Consider the following 14,069-nt stretch of genomic DNA (forward strand, 5'->3'; position numbering starts at 1 on the left):
ACTAATAGTATATAGCAAGCTCTTTATAAAAGCTAAATTCATAGCTGCCTTTTATTAAACATAAATCTCACCTTCCCTTCCTCAGTTAAGGACACACACCGCAGTTGAAAATCACTGTGCCTTTCCAGATGCAGAATCTGACCTTTCCGATAAGATTCTGTTAACTGTTGCTTTCTGTAGTTTGTATTCCAAAACAAGGGAAATATCTTTCCATTTTTTCAATATAAATGTTTAAGTTGGATATGCTTTTTCAAACTGGACACACACTCACACAGTTTAGGATTTCAGCTATGGCTTCCTCTCAAATTATTAGCCCCTTTCTGCCAGGGAGCAGTTTTTCCCAGACAAGACCCTGGACAGAGGCTGGTGGGGCCCCCTCCTCATCGGAAGCACTAGATCATGACTGCCTCTTAGAGGTGGCTTTTTCTGCTTAAGTGTCAGCGCATGGGCTGGGATGTGACCCCCAAAGCTGCAGCAGAAGCTTCCACCCATCCTGGGCGCCCCCTGCCATCTATGTGGAAAGGCCTGTCCCTTGTCTTCTGGGCCCAGCTGGCCTCACAGGCATTCAGCAGATTGGAAAGTCGAAGCATGTGCTGTGCTTGGCTGGGCTCTCCTGCGCCCCTTTCTGGGGTGAGGGAGTGCATCCAGCCCCCAGAATCCCTGCCGTTTATCCCACCCCTCATCCCCACCGCCATACACACTCACAAGTACAAACACAGGCGCAGTCACCGGCACCCACCACTCTGGACAGCACCATTTCCAGCCTCAGCGGGGCAGTTTCCTTACAGGGAAGTTAATGAGGCACTAAAGAAGGCTCAGGGGACAGGGAGAACCTCTATCGAGAAGAGGCTCCTAGACCTGGTTCTGCCTCTGAATTGCTGGGGATCCTTGAAAAAGTTGCTTCCCCTCTTTGGCCTCCGTTTCCTCAGCTGAGAAATGGGAGGCCAGCCAAATGGTCTAAGGTTCTGGGAACCTCTAAGTCAGAGCCTGTAGCTGGTGCTAAGGATGAGGGAGAGGGCCTCAGGGTCAGCCGAATGCCTGAGAGTCAGGACAGGCCCAAAGGTGAGCAACCTGAGCACATCAGGTGGGTTCAAAGCTGGTGCATGAGCCCCACAGCCTGCAGAGCAGCTCTGGACTCGGGAGCCCGCTCTCACCAGCCCAGTGGGACTTCAGAGATGTGGGGTCCAGCCTCTCCTACTACTGCAGGGCTGAGGGCTGGGAGCTGCCGATTCTGACCCCACAGCTGCCTTAGACATGCCAGATGGGCTGGGGCAAGACACACCCCTCTCTATGAAATGAGCAGTCAGTCTAAATAGATACACTACAGAAGGGCTGTGGAATGGACCCAGCTGTAGCCTGGGGCTACAGACTGGCCTCCAGGGTACTCAAGCAGCTGGCCTTTGGGGTAGCAGCCCCGGGTATGAGAGGCAGGACTCAGAATCTAGGCCAAGCCTCCACAGGAATCCCCTCTGGAGAGCCCGGGCACTCTGCAGGAGGGGCAGCAGGCAGCAGGTGCACCAGGAGCATGTTTCACAAGGTGCCAAATACTGTGTCTGCTCAGATAGGCAGCGAGTTGGAAAGTGGATGCAGTAGGCAGGGTGGCGGCTGCTCCCCAAAGCCAGGAGTCCAGCCCAGCACCCACCTGAGTCCGCCTCAGTCCTGCTCAATTGGGTTATCTGTGCTCTTGGCCGTCTGCTCCCACCCACAGAGGGTGGGCTTTGGGGCGACCAGGTGAGTTGGCCCTTGTGGGAGGATGTAACTGACTCCTGAGCCTGGAGAGCCAGGCAGCCCCTCGCCAGCATCCCCACCCCCACCTCTCCAGCCCCCCTCATTCCCTGATCTTCCCATCTGCTCCCCTGTGAAAGAGGCCGGGCAAGGATCAGACTACACCGGTTGCGGTCAAGAGATCTTTATTGGAGGTATTGAGCAGAGAAGGAAGAGAAGAGAGGACAAGAGAAGAGAGAGAGCTGCTGGTGTGCTGGTTTGTATATCCCTTGGGCCTATGTGGGGCGGGCCCAAGGGAAGGCGGGAGATGCTTCTTTCTGATTGGCCCTCCTTCGGCGGGTTCAGACAGTGCCCGGTCAAGGAGGGGAGAAGAACCCAGAACCGGCGCCATTAAGGTACCCCTATTACCTAACACCTTGACCCAGCAGTTTCCTCTGCTCATTCTCTTTTCCTGCTCCCAGGCTTGCCTGGTCACGTGTCCTTCACTCTCCTCTGAGTCTCCCTCTTTCCAAGCCGCCTCCACTCTACTTGACACACTCTCCCTTAAGACACCAGAGTACACAAGCGCAAGTCCCTGCACCTCACCTTTACTCCCAGACATGGGAGGGAGATGACATGAAGACCCAAACGCCACTTGGCAAGAGATCTGGGGTATGCAGAGGGGCATATCTGAGGCTGTGGAAGCTCCAGGGGCTCCCTGCAGGAGGCCGCATGTAAGCTGGCTATTGAATGTGGCTCTGAGCTGAGACCTCTCCTTGAAGCTCCAGACCAGGAGCCAGCTGCTAGCTGGACCCCCCTATATGGTGCCTCTGAGAAACTTTGCACTCTGTAGGTCTAACTCTGAACCCAGAAAATCCCCCCATGTCGGCCCTGTCTCTTCATAGGGAAAGCACCACCTCAGACCCAGTTCTGCACCAAACCCACATTTGAGTCATGAGTCTCCTGCCCTGCACTGTGAGCACTCTGGATAAGCCAGTGCCGAGGGGGGAAAGAGCTGTGAATGCCAAGCCAGAACATGAGCTTCAACTCCACCTCCAGCTCTGAGAGCTGTGGGTAGGGAAGGGCCCTAGTCCAGTTTGCTGTAGAAAGACCAGTCTGCCACTGTATGGCACATGGATGGCAGGGGCAGAGTGCAGGTGGAGAGAATAGAAGGTGGGCAGGGCGGAGGAGGCAGGGACCTGGCTGTAGCCATGGAGATGGGAGGACAAACAGGACTTGGTGGCTACTTGGATAAACCAAGGGAGGAGTCTGGAAGAGACACCCAGTTTTGTATCAGATGTGTAGAGCATGGGATGCTGTTCATTGATCGAGGGAGGAGGAGGAGGAAGAGGTATGGCATGGGGAGGAGGTAGCTGAGCTCTGTCATGAATGTCATTTGAAGTCCCCAGGGAAAGCCAGGCCCGCCAGTGCCTTCACTGCTTCAGCCAGCTCTCAGGGTGTCTGTGCTCCCTGGCCCTCTCGGCTCCCACTTCATAGCTGTCAGCTGCAGTGGGGGACAGCTGCACAACGGCCCAGCATGTCTGTGTGTTTACCCAGGGGACTGCTGCGTGGCCCATGCCGAGCAGAAACTGATGGATGACCTTCTGAACAAAACCCGTTACAACAACCTGATCCGCCCAGCCGCCAGCTCCTCACAGCTCATCTCCATCGAGACGGAGCTCTCCCTGGCCCAGTGCATCAGCGTGGTAGGTGCAGAGGGTACCTGTGGCTCAGGCTCAGGTGAAGAGGCAGCTCATGCCCAAGCCCCAAGCAGTCAATGTCCAGAGGAATGAAATGACTAGAGTTGACTTAGACTCACCAGTACACGGTGGGGAGGCTGGAGGAGGGTCCATGAAGTTTATACGTGTCCAATATTTAATGAGGTCATGGTTTTGTTAACAAAGAAGAAATGAGGGTGGGAGCGGGATCACCACTGGCTAGGCAGCCAATGGGCCTGCAGAGACTCTGCTCAGCTGTCTCCAGCATGACCATGAGCTTCTCCTCCTCATCCTCCCAGCCCCACCCTACGTTTCTCCCCCAGCTTGCTCAACAGGTGACCTTACAGGCTCCCTACTCTTTGGGGGGAATAAGAACCAGACTGGGAACTGACGGGTACAGAGGCCCAGGTGTAGGCGCAGGACCACAGGCAGTGCAGCGTCTACCGAGCCAGGTGGGTGAGGGTCTGGAGGGTGGGCATGGCTGCTGCAGGCATGGAAAGGAGGCGCAGATGGCGGCACTCCCAGGGCCCATTGTCAGGGTCTCCATATGTGGATGTGTGCAGAGGTGGGGGTGCTGAGGGAGGAGGGGCAGGGAATTTCTCATCTTCTCTCTACTGCCTCTGAGTTGGAGATGTCAGAGGGAGCCATGGCCCACTGTAAAGTAACACAATGTCCCCACCCACAGGGTTAGAACCCCTCCCCTGGAAGCAGCTCTGAGGGGAACAGTCACATGTGGAGAGTGCAGGGCGCTGTGTCTAGCCAGGGGAAGGAGGTCACCAAGGGGGTTCACCCTCCTCTGGCCAGGTGGCTGCCTTCTGACACACCAGCCTCTCTCTCTAGCACGGTGGCCCCCACACACCCAGCCTGTGAAACCTACAGCCCTCAAGAAGGCTTTGGCCAAATTAACCAGCGGCTCCCTCTCCCAGGAGGAAGCACAGCTGAAGGATGTGGAGGGCAATAGAGTTGTGTATGCTCCGCCCCCCTCTCTCCACAGTCTGACCGGAAGGAAGGGGGCTTTCAGCCAGGCTCGCCCAGGCTGGGGTCTGAGTGTCACTGTCCAGCTATTGGCTTCTTGCTTAATGGGTGAGCCCAGCTGCTCCTGTGCAGCTGCCACCCTAGTGAGAGTGAACTGGCAGGTGAGTTACATTTCTGAAAGCCTGGGAATACAGTAAATATTAGGCTGTGGGCTGCTGGGCCAGGAAGGGGTGTTTATTTTTCAGGGTTTGTTTATCTATTGACTTGATGAGGGAGGGATATAGATACAACCAGTTTAAAGATGGAAATTTCGAGAGAGCAGGTAGGGATTTAGTGCTGGGTAAGCCTTGTCAAAGCGGCTCTTTTGGGGCGGCCAGAATCCAGTACCAATGTCCTCAGCACGTTCATCAGCTGCTGGGGGAGTGCTGGACAGGATTAAACACAGGAGAACTTTCTGGATGATAGAAATACTCTGTATCTTCAAAGGAGATAGGTTACATGGGTAATGTTAAATGAGTTAAAACTCATCAAAATGTAAACCAGATCCATGCATTTCACTGAATATAAATTATACTCCAATTAAAAACTTTTTTTTTTTTTTTTTGAGACGGAGTCTTGCTCTGTCACCCAGGCTGGAGTGCAGTGGCGCGATCTCGGCTCACTGCAAGCTCCGCCTCCCGGGTTCACGCCATTCTCCTGCCTCAGCCTCTCCGAGTAGCTGGGACTACAGGCGCCCGCCACCACGCCCGGCTAATTTTTGTGTATTTTTACTAGAGACAGGGTTTCATCATGGTCTCGATCTCCTGACCTCGTGATCCACCCACCTCGGCCTCCCAAAATGCTGGGATTACAAGCGTGAGCCACCGCGCCCGGCCTTAAAAACATTTTTTAAAAGACAGATGGGCCGGACGCAGTGGCTCACACTTGTAGTCCCAGCACTTTGGGAGGCTGAGGCGGGTAGATCACCTGAGTCAGGAGCTCGAGACCAGCCTGGAAAACGTGGGGAAATCCTGTCTCTATGAAAGGCATATAAAAAAATTACCCAAGCATGGTGGCACACGCCTGTAATCCCAGCTACTCGGGAAGCTGAGGCAGAATTGCTTGAACCCAGGAGGCAGATGTTACAGTGAGCAGAGATCGTGCCACTGCACTAGAGCCTGGGCAACAGAACGAGACTCCATCTCAAAAACAACAAAAAAAGGACAGATGAAGGTTTTCAACTTTCACTAAAGGCAGAGGAGCTTGTTACAGATTAGCCTCCCCACCAGAGCAGTTAGAAAAACTGGACAAAAATGTGCCCCGCCCCAATCAAAAACAATTGTTGGAAGGTAATTGAAGACCTCAGCCAGGACTTGAGTGACCAGGCCTAGGAGGTGACCCTGAGAGTCTGTAGTGCTTTTCCACATATGGTGATTGGTCAACAGTAGAGGGCTAAGAGGCTAAGAAACTGAGTATGAAGTGGTAGTTAACAGGCTGGAAAGCCTAGCTGAATGTTTGGCACTCTCACAGGGCTGAAATGACCTAATGAGAATTTGGGTCCCAGGAAGGAGATGGGACCTTGGTGGGGACGCTGGAAGGGCCACCCCTAGGAGTCCAAATGAATAAAACATAGACCAGCCGTCACAAAACCTAAAACCTGCTTTGAATCAGCTTAGTCCCAAACTAGATGAAGGTGATCTGCACTTACTCCAATTGTGTGCCATAAAGTCAAAGTCAATACTCTCTGGAGGCAGATAAAAGTTTACTAGGAATGCCATAAGACAACACAAGACTAAATGAGAAAGACCAAGAAGAAAACGAATAGAAACATACATGTAGGGAAGAAACTTTTTTTGTTTTTTTGAGACAGAGTCTCGTTCTGTCACCCAGGCTTGAGTGCAGTGGCACGATCTCAGCTCACTGCAACCTCTGCCTCCCAGGTTCAAGCAATTCTCCTGCCTCAGCCTCCCAAGTAGCTGGGATTACAGGCATGCACCACCACGCCCGGCTAATTTTTTTTTTTGTATTTTTAGTAGAGACGGGGTTTCACCGTGGTCTCGATCTCCTGACCTCATGATCCGCCTGCCTCGGCCTCCCAAAGTGCTGGGATTACGAGCGTGAGCCACCGCTCCCGGCCTGGCCTGAAATGTTAAAACCACATTCCTGTGTTACCCATTCAAAATATAACTACACAAAAATGTATAAAATGTATCATGCTAATATAGCTTGCATATTTGTCCCCTCCAAGTCTCATATGGAAACGTGACCCCTAGTGTTGATGGCTGGGCCTAGTGGGAGGTGTGTGGGTCATGGGGGCGAGTTCTTCGTGAATGACTTGCTGCCTTCCCTGCAATCGTGAGTTCACAGGAGAACTGGTTGTTAGGAGACTGGGACCTCCTCCTCTCACTCCTTCTCTCACCATGGGACACACCTGCTCCCCCTTCGCCTTCTGCCATAAGTAAAAGTTTCCTGGAGCCTTAAGACAAGCACAAGCAGATGTTGGTTCAATGCCTTTTTTTTTTTTGGAGAGGGAGTCTTGCTTTGTTGCCCAGGCTGGAGTGCAGTGGTGCGATCTCGGCTTACTGCAAGCTCCACCTTCCGAGTTCACGCCATTCTCCTACCTCAGCCTCCTGAGTAGCTGGGACTACAGGCACCTGCCACCACACCTGGCTATTTTTTTTGTATTTTTAGTAGAGATGGGGTTTCACCATGTTAGCCAGGATGGTCTCGATCTCCTGACCTTGTGATCTGCCTGCCTTGGCCTCCCAAAGTGCTGGGATTACAGGCATGAGCCACTGTGCACAGCCCCATGCTTCTTATACAGCCTGCAGAACTGTCAGCCAATTAAACTTCTTTCCTTTATAAATTACTCAGCCTCAGGTATTTCCTTTTTTCTTTTTTCTTTTTCTTTTAGGACGGAGTCTCTCCCTGTCACCCAGGCTGGAGTGCAGTGCTGTGATCTCAGCTCACTGTAACCTCAGCCTTCCGGGTTCAAGTGATTCTCCTGCTTCAGCCTCCCAAGTGGCTGGGATTACATGCACGTGCCACCATGCCCAGCTGATTTTTGTATTTTTAGTAGAGATGAGGTTTCACCGTGTTGGCAAGACTGGTCTCAAACTCCTGACCTCAGGTGCTCTGCCTGCCTTGGCCTCCCAAAATGCTGGGGTGACAGGTGTGAGCCACCGTGACGGGCCAGGTAATTTTTCATAGCAATGCAAAGTGAACTAATGCACATGTCAATACCCACAATGTACCTGATATATAGCAGCCTGTCAGTATTTGTTGAAGGAAAGAAATATGCCGCCTTGTCTCACGCCTGTAATCCCAGCACTTTGGGAGGCGGAGGCGGGTGGATCACGAGGTCAGGAGATCAAGACCATCTTGACTAACACGGTGAAACCCCGTCTTTATTTAAAAAAAAATACAGGCTGGGCGCGGTGGCTCACGCCTGTAATCCCAGCACTTTGGCAGGCCGAGGCGGGCAGATCATGAGGTCAGGAGATTGAGACCATCCTGGTTAACACGGTGAAACCCCGTCTCTACTAAAAATACAAAAAATTAGCCAGGCACGGTGGCGGGCGCCTGTAGTCCCAGCTACTTGGGAGCCTGAGGCAGGAGAATGGCGTGAACCCGGGAGGCGGAGCTTGCAGTGAGCCGAGATCGCGCCACTGCACTCCAGCCTGGGTGACAGAGCCAGTCTCCGTCTCAAAAAAAAAAAAAAAAAAAAAAAATAGGGCCGGGCGTGGTGGCTCATGCCTGTAATCCTAGCACTTTGGGAGGCCGAGGTGGGCGGATCACGAGATCAGGAGTTCGAGATCATCCTGGCTAACACGGTGAAACCCCGTCTCTACTAAAAATACAAAAAATTAGCCGGGCGTGGTGGCAGGCGCGCGTAGTCCCAGCTACTTGGGAGGCTGAGGCAGGAGAATGGCGTGAACCCGGGAGATGGAGCTGCACTCCAGCCTGGGCGATAGAGCGAAACTCCGTCTCAAAAAAAAAAAAAAAGAAAATCCAAAAAACTTAGCCCGGCATGGTGGCAGGTGCCTGTAGTCCCAGCTACTCAGGAGGCTGAGGCAGGAGAATGGCGTGAACCCGGGAGGCGGAATTTGCAGTGAGCTGAGACCGCACCACTGCACTCCAGCCTGGGTGACAGAGCGAGACTCCGTCTCCAAAAAAAAAAAAAAAAGAAAAGAAATATGCCACCCCACTCTGGAATATGCTCTGTATTCGTTACCTATAGCTGCATAACAAATCACTCCAAAACATGGCAGTTAAAACGATGTACATCTCGTATCTCCCAGTTTCTGCTGGTCAGGAATCTGGATGCCTGCGGCTCACGGTCCTCGGCAGGTTGTAGTTAAGCTGTAAGAGAGGTCTGCTGTCACCTGAAGGCTCACCTGGGGCTGGAGAAGCTCCTTGCATGCACATGGAAGTGGTGTTCACAGGGCAGGCCTCAAGAGATCCATGTCCAAGCTCACCCACCTGGTTGCTGTCAGGCCTGGGTTCCTCACTATCTGGGCCACCCCACAGGGTGCATGAGTGTCCCCACCATGCAGCAGCTGGTGAGTCAAGAAAAAGAGAACAAAAGAGGGCATGCAGAAATGGAAGTCATAGTCTTTCCTTTCTAAACAAGTGTCAGAATTCACATCCCATCACTTCTGGAGTTTTGTTTTTTTTGTTTGTTTGTTTTTTTTTGAGACAGAGTCTCGCTCTGTCACCCAGGCTGGAGTGCAGTGGTGTGATCTTGGCTCACTGCAAGCTCCGCCTCCTGGGTTCACACCATTCTCCTGCCTCAGCCTCCTGAATAGCTGGGACTACAGGCGCCCACCACCACGCCCGGCTAATTTGCTAATTTTTTTTGTATTTTTAGTAGAGACGGGGTTTCACCATGTTAGCCAGAATGGTCTCGATCTCCTGACCTCGTGATCCACCCGCCTTGGCCTCCCAAAGTGCTGGGATTACAGGTGTGAGCCACCACGCCTGGCCCCCTTCTGGAGTATTTTGTTCATTAGAAGTAAGTCAGGGAGTACAGCACACACTCAGAGGGAGGCGATTACACAAGACCATGGATCTCAGGAGGCATGGGCCATCAGGGCCATTTTCATGGCCACCTACTACCTTCTCCAGTGGCTTTACTGTTCTTCCCTGGGATGCCCTTCACACACCCTCCTGCCTCTCTGGCCTCCTCTGCATGAGCCTTTCTCAAATTCCTCAAAAGCACTTTATTCCTGACAGCTCCAGGCCTTTGCACATGCTGTTCCATTGCCTGGAATGCCAACTCAAATGGAAGGGAAGAACACCCACTCTCCCACGAGGAGTTTTCACAGTACCATGTTCCCATCCTTCCTTGGGCACACCTCATTTGTAGTTTCCCTTTGAATGGTCATTGGATTAATAGCCATGTCTCTCAGAAAGCTCTGAGGGGGCAGTGAGCATGTCTAGTTTTGCTTCAATGACATCCCCAATGCCTAGCATGAATTTCATGGTAACTACCCAATAAATATTAGGTGGAGGAATCGATTCTCTTCCTTGAATCAGTCAGAGTCCCAGTAGAAAACAGATGGTACTTTCAGATGGGATAAATGAGGAGTCTTTAGTAAGAGGACTATTTACAAAGGCGGGGCAGGGTTAAGTGCCATCAACAGAATAGCCCCTTGGGGCTAGCACCACCAGAGAGCTATGAGCACCCCCAGGCCTAAAGGAGCAAGTGAAGGGAAGAATTACTAGAATCCAGTGAGGCCTGCAGTTGGGGGAGAGGGCTGCGTGCAGGACCTAGAGTCTCTGGTAGGAGAACAGGGCCAATTCATAGTGCTAGGGAAGGAGGAGAGCTAGGGCCACATGCACCAGCATCACTCTCCACTCCCTGCAATCTTTTTCAGTATCTCCCACTGGGCAAACCCAGCTGGAGGCCAGAGGGCCAGGGATCCCATGGGTCTGTCCTCAGAGGTCAGTTTTTCAGGTGCAGAGCAGTGGGGAGGTCTGGAGAGCAAGCAAGCAGCTACCCCATGCAGCCACCGCCGTACCCTCCTGCCCTGCATCTGGAGGAAGTCTCATCAGTACCGTATTATTGCACAATTGTGTCAATTCAGTTGCATTCTCACTTGGAACCTAAAATGTTAGCCAGTTTTGTTCATATGAGGAAATGGGGAAAAGAAAGAGTTAACTAACCCAAAGCATACTAAGTGTCAGGGACTATGCTGTTTTGCTCTAGTCTGGACACACATCTGGAGTATTTCTAAGCCATCTCTGAAATGGCAGCTGAGTTGGCGCCACTACCAGGTCAAGCTTATGACCATCTTTTGTCATTTCCCAAGATTCATATTCCATCTACACAGGGCAAAGAGGGGGCCGTAACGGGTATCTCACCCTGCTCCATTCCAGGCTGTCGTGGTGACAATGGTCTCTGAGGCTTCCCTGCACACAGCGCCTCCTGGTTCACTAACCCAGGAGGGAAGAGCAGTTCTTCGGCCCTGCCTACGATAACGGCCCTCATCCCATGGATCAGAGCAGCCCATGCGGGGACTCTTTTTTTTTTTGAGACGGAGTCTCACTCTGTTGCCCAGGCTGGAGTGCAGTGGTGCTATCTCGGCTCACTGGAAGCTCTGCCTCCCAGGTTCACGCCGTTCTCCTGCCTCAGGCTCCTGAGTAGCTGGGACTACAGGTGCCCGCCACCACGCCCAGCTAATTTTTTTGTATTTTTAGTAGAGACAGGGTTTCACCGTGTTAGCCAGGATGGTCTCGATCTCCTGACCTTGTGATCCACCCGCCTGGGCCTCCCAAAGTGCTGGGGTTACAGGCGTGAGCCACCGCACCCAGCCTCCATGTGGGGACTCTTTGAGGGGCTGCACATATTCATTCCCATGATACGTCCCAGAACTGGGGCATAACCATGGGGTAGACCTGCAGACCTGCTGGGCCCACTGTGAGTCAGATTTGGGGCAAAACTCCATTATCACCTGACTACCATAAACCCCGACTTTGACTGATAGCACACACTGGCATTTCGCTTCCTAAGAATATTCTAAAATTTTCATAATTTTTTTTTTTTGAGATGGAGTCTCATTCTGTTGCCCAGGCTGGAGTACAGTGATGCGATCTTGGCTCACTGCAACCTCCGCCACACAGGTTCAAGTTATTCTCCTGCCTCAGCCTCCCAAGTAGCTGGGATTATAGGCGCCTGCCATTGCGCCAGGCTAATCTTTGTAGTTTTAGTAGAGAGGGGGTTTCACCATGTTGGCCAGGCTGGTCTTGAACTCCTGACCTTGTGATCTACCCACCTCGACCTCCCAAAGTGCTGGGATTATGGGTGTGAGCCACCGCACCCGGCCAAAATTTCATAAGATTTAATGTCATTTTAGAGCACATGTCCAGAAATCCCCAAAAGGTCGTGGCATGTCCTTTTTTTCCACGCACACAAGACCTCAATACATGGCCAAATGTCCCTATGGGGAAGAAGTTGGACGAAGATTTACAGCACATATTTGTGACAATGTCACAGCGTCCTTCCTTGGGACACTGAGCCTCCTCTTCAATCAAGGGACTCTGAGTCTGTGAACTAGTTTCAATGTGGAAATTTGCTGTATGTATTTCATTCCTTGAGGCCCATTAGCAACTGGCAAAGGTCATGTGGGTCAAAGCGTTCTGGTGATCACTGTCTTCCTGCCCATTACAACGAATACACCTTGTCTTTGGTGGTTCTGAACTGCTACCTGCCATTGTGGAATTCCACCATCACCCATGAAACCAGGGGAACCATCTCAATAGTGACGCTGCCCCCTCTCAGACCTGGTCCACTGAGGAGAGCAACCACAAGGTATTTAAGTAAGAGGCTAGTCTCTTTGGGTATGGGAGAGCTGGCAGTTTCCACCAGCAAAGCAAGGACATGGGTTCAGACAGGCTCAAGGTTCAAGATTCGCAACTCCACCTGCGTCTACTCAGATGAATGTGGACAGCCTCTAGAAGCTGGAAAAGGTGGCCGGGTGTGGTGGCTCACGCCTGTAATCCCAACACTTTGGGAGGCCGAGGCGAGCAGATCATGAGGTCAGGAGATCGAGACCATCCTGGCTAACACAGTGAAAGCCTGTGTCTACTAAAAATACAAAAAATTAGCCAGGCGCATTTGCAGGCGCCTGTAGTCCCAGCTACTCAAGAGGCTGAGGCAGGAGAATGGCATGAACCTGGGAGGCAGAGCTTGCAGTGAGCCAAGATGGTGCCACTGCACTCCAGCCTGGGCAACAATGCGAGACTCTGTCTCAAAAAAAAAAAAAAAAAGAAGAAGCTGGAAAGGGTGAGGAAATCATCTCTCCTAGAGCCTCCACAAGGAAGAGAGTCCTGCCAGCACCTTGGTTTTAGTCTATTGAGACCCATGTCACACTTCTAAAGCATAGAACTATGGACTGATCCATTTGTGTTGTTTTAAGCCCTGGAGTTTGTGGTGATTTGTTATAGCAGCGGCAGGATACTGATACACTCACCTTCCCCTAGAACCTAGGAGATGGCTCCAGGGAAGCCTTGCCTCAACTCCTCTCCAGGAGTAGTGTCTTCTGCCATCTGCCACATACCAGGAAGTGGCACTCTGAGTAGAAGTCCTGAATAGCCCTTCTCTTGGAATAGCTCAATCATTTCCCCAAATTATCTCAGATATTCAGTGACTTATGCACATGGATGTCCAATGATTAAGTGGGGCAGATGCCAGCCTTAACCTCTTGTTGTTATTAGTTAATTATATACAAACAGTCATTGTCTATGGGGAAAATCTAGCCTGGGAGGCTTAGAGGGATGAGCTTTAGACCCATGGCTGCAGTTGGTCCTGAGGCTATAAATGATATTAAACAACTCCCTCCACATTACAGGTTAAGTTTTGTCCCTATAAACATTCTTATGTTGACGTCTCAACCCCCAGTATCTCAGAGATAGAGTCTTTACAGTGGCGATCAAGTTAAAATGAGGTCATTTAGATGGGCTCTAAGCCAATGACTGATGTCCTTATGTAAAAAAAGAAATTTGGATACAGACACAGCTAGCCTGTCACTTCAGAAGGCTGAGCCTACGCTCCATCAGGCCAGAAACTTCTGGCTGGTGTGGAATCTGGCAGGAGCATGGGTGTGGACCTTATGGCCACGCCCCATTGCTACACTGCCCTTGCCAAAAAGGCAGTCATGGGTCCGAGGATCCCACATTGGTAAATCCTTAACTAGTGGTCCTGGCAAAAAAATGCAGATCTATTTCTGGAATATATGGCAACCCCAATCAAGGTGAATTGTAATTTTCACAGCTGAAGAGGTCTTGTGTAATTGTTTTGCCCATTGAGTGTGCTGTGGTCTGAATGTTTGTGTCTCCAAAAAGTTCGCATGTTGAAACCTAATTCCCAATATGATGGTGTTATGAGGTTGGGCATTCAGGATGTGATTAGGTCTTGCTTGTGGAGGCCTCATGAATGGGATTCGTGTCCTTACAACAGAGGCCTCAGAGAGCTCGTTTGCATCTCTAACATGTGAGGGGATAGCTAGAAGGCGCCATCTATGAATAGACATCAAGAACTCACCAGGCACTGGATGTGCGAGCACCTTGGCCTTGGACTTCCCAGCCTCCAGAACTGTGAGAAATAGATTTCTCTTGTTTAGAAACCACTCAGTTTATGATAGTTTGTTACAGCACCCCACATGGATGAAGCAGGCTGGTTGGTGGTTTTGA

At 51.5% G+C, this 14,069-nt stretch overlaps 1 pseudogene; it reads left to right on the forward strand.

Moving 5' to 3' along the window:
- The first annotated feature begins 953 nt into the window (after positions 1-953).
- Positions 954-2,442, forward strand: LOC115835496 (annotated as a pseudogene).
- Positions 2,443-14,069: the final 11,627 nt, after the last annotated feature.

Source organism: Nomascus leucogenys, chromosome 6, assembly GCF_006542625.1.
Source record: "Nomascus leucogenys isolate Asia chromosome 6, Asia_NLE_v1, whole genome shotgun sequence".
Lineage (NCBI taxonomy): Eukaryota > Metazoa > Chordata > Mammalia > Primates > Hylobatidae > Nomascus > Nomascus leucogenys.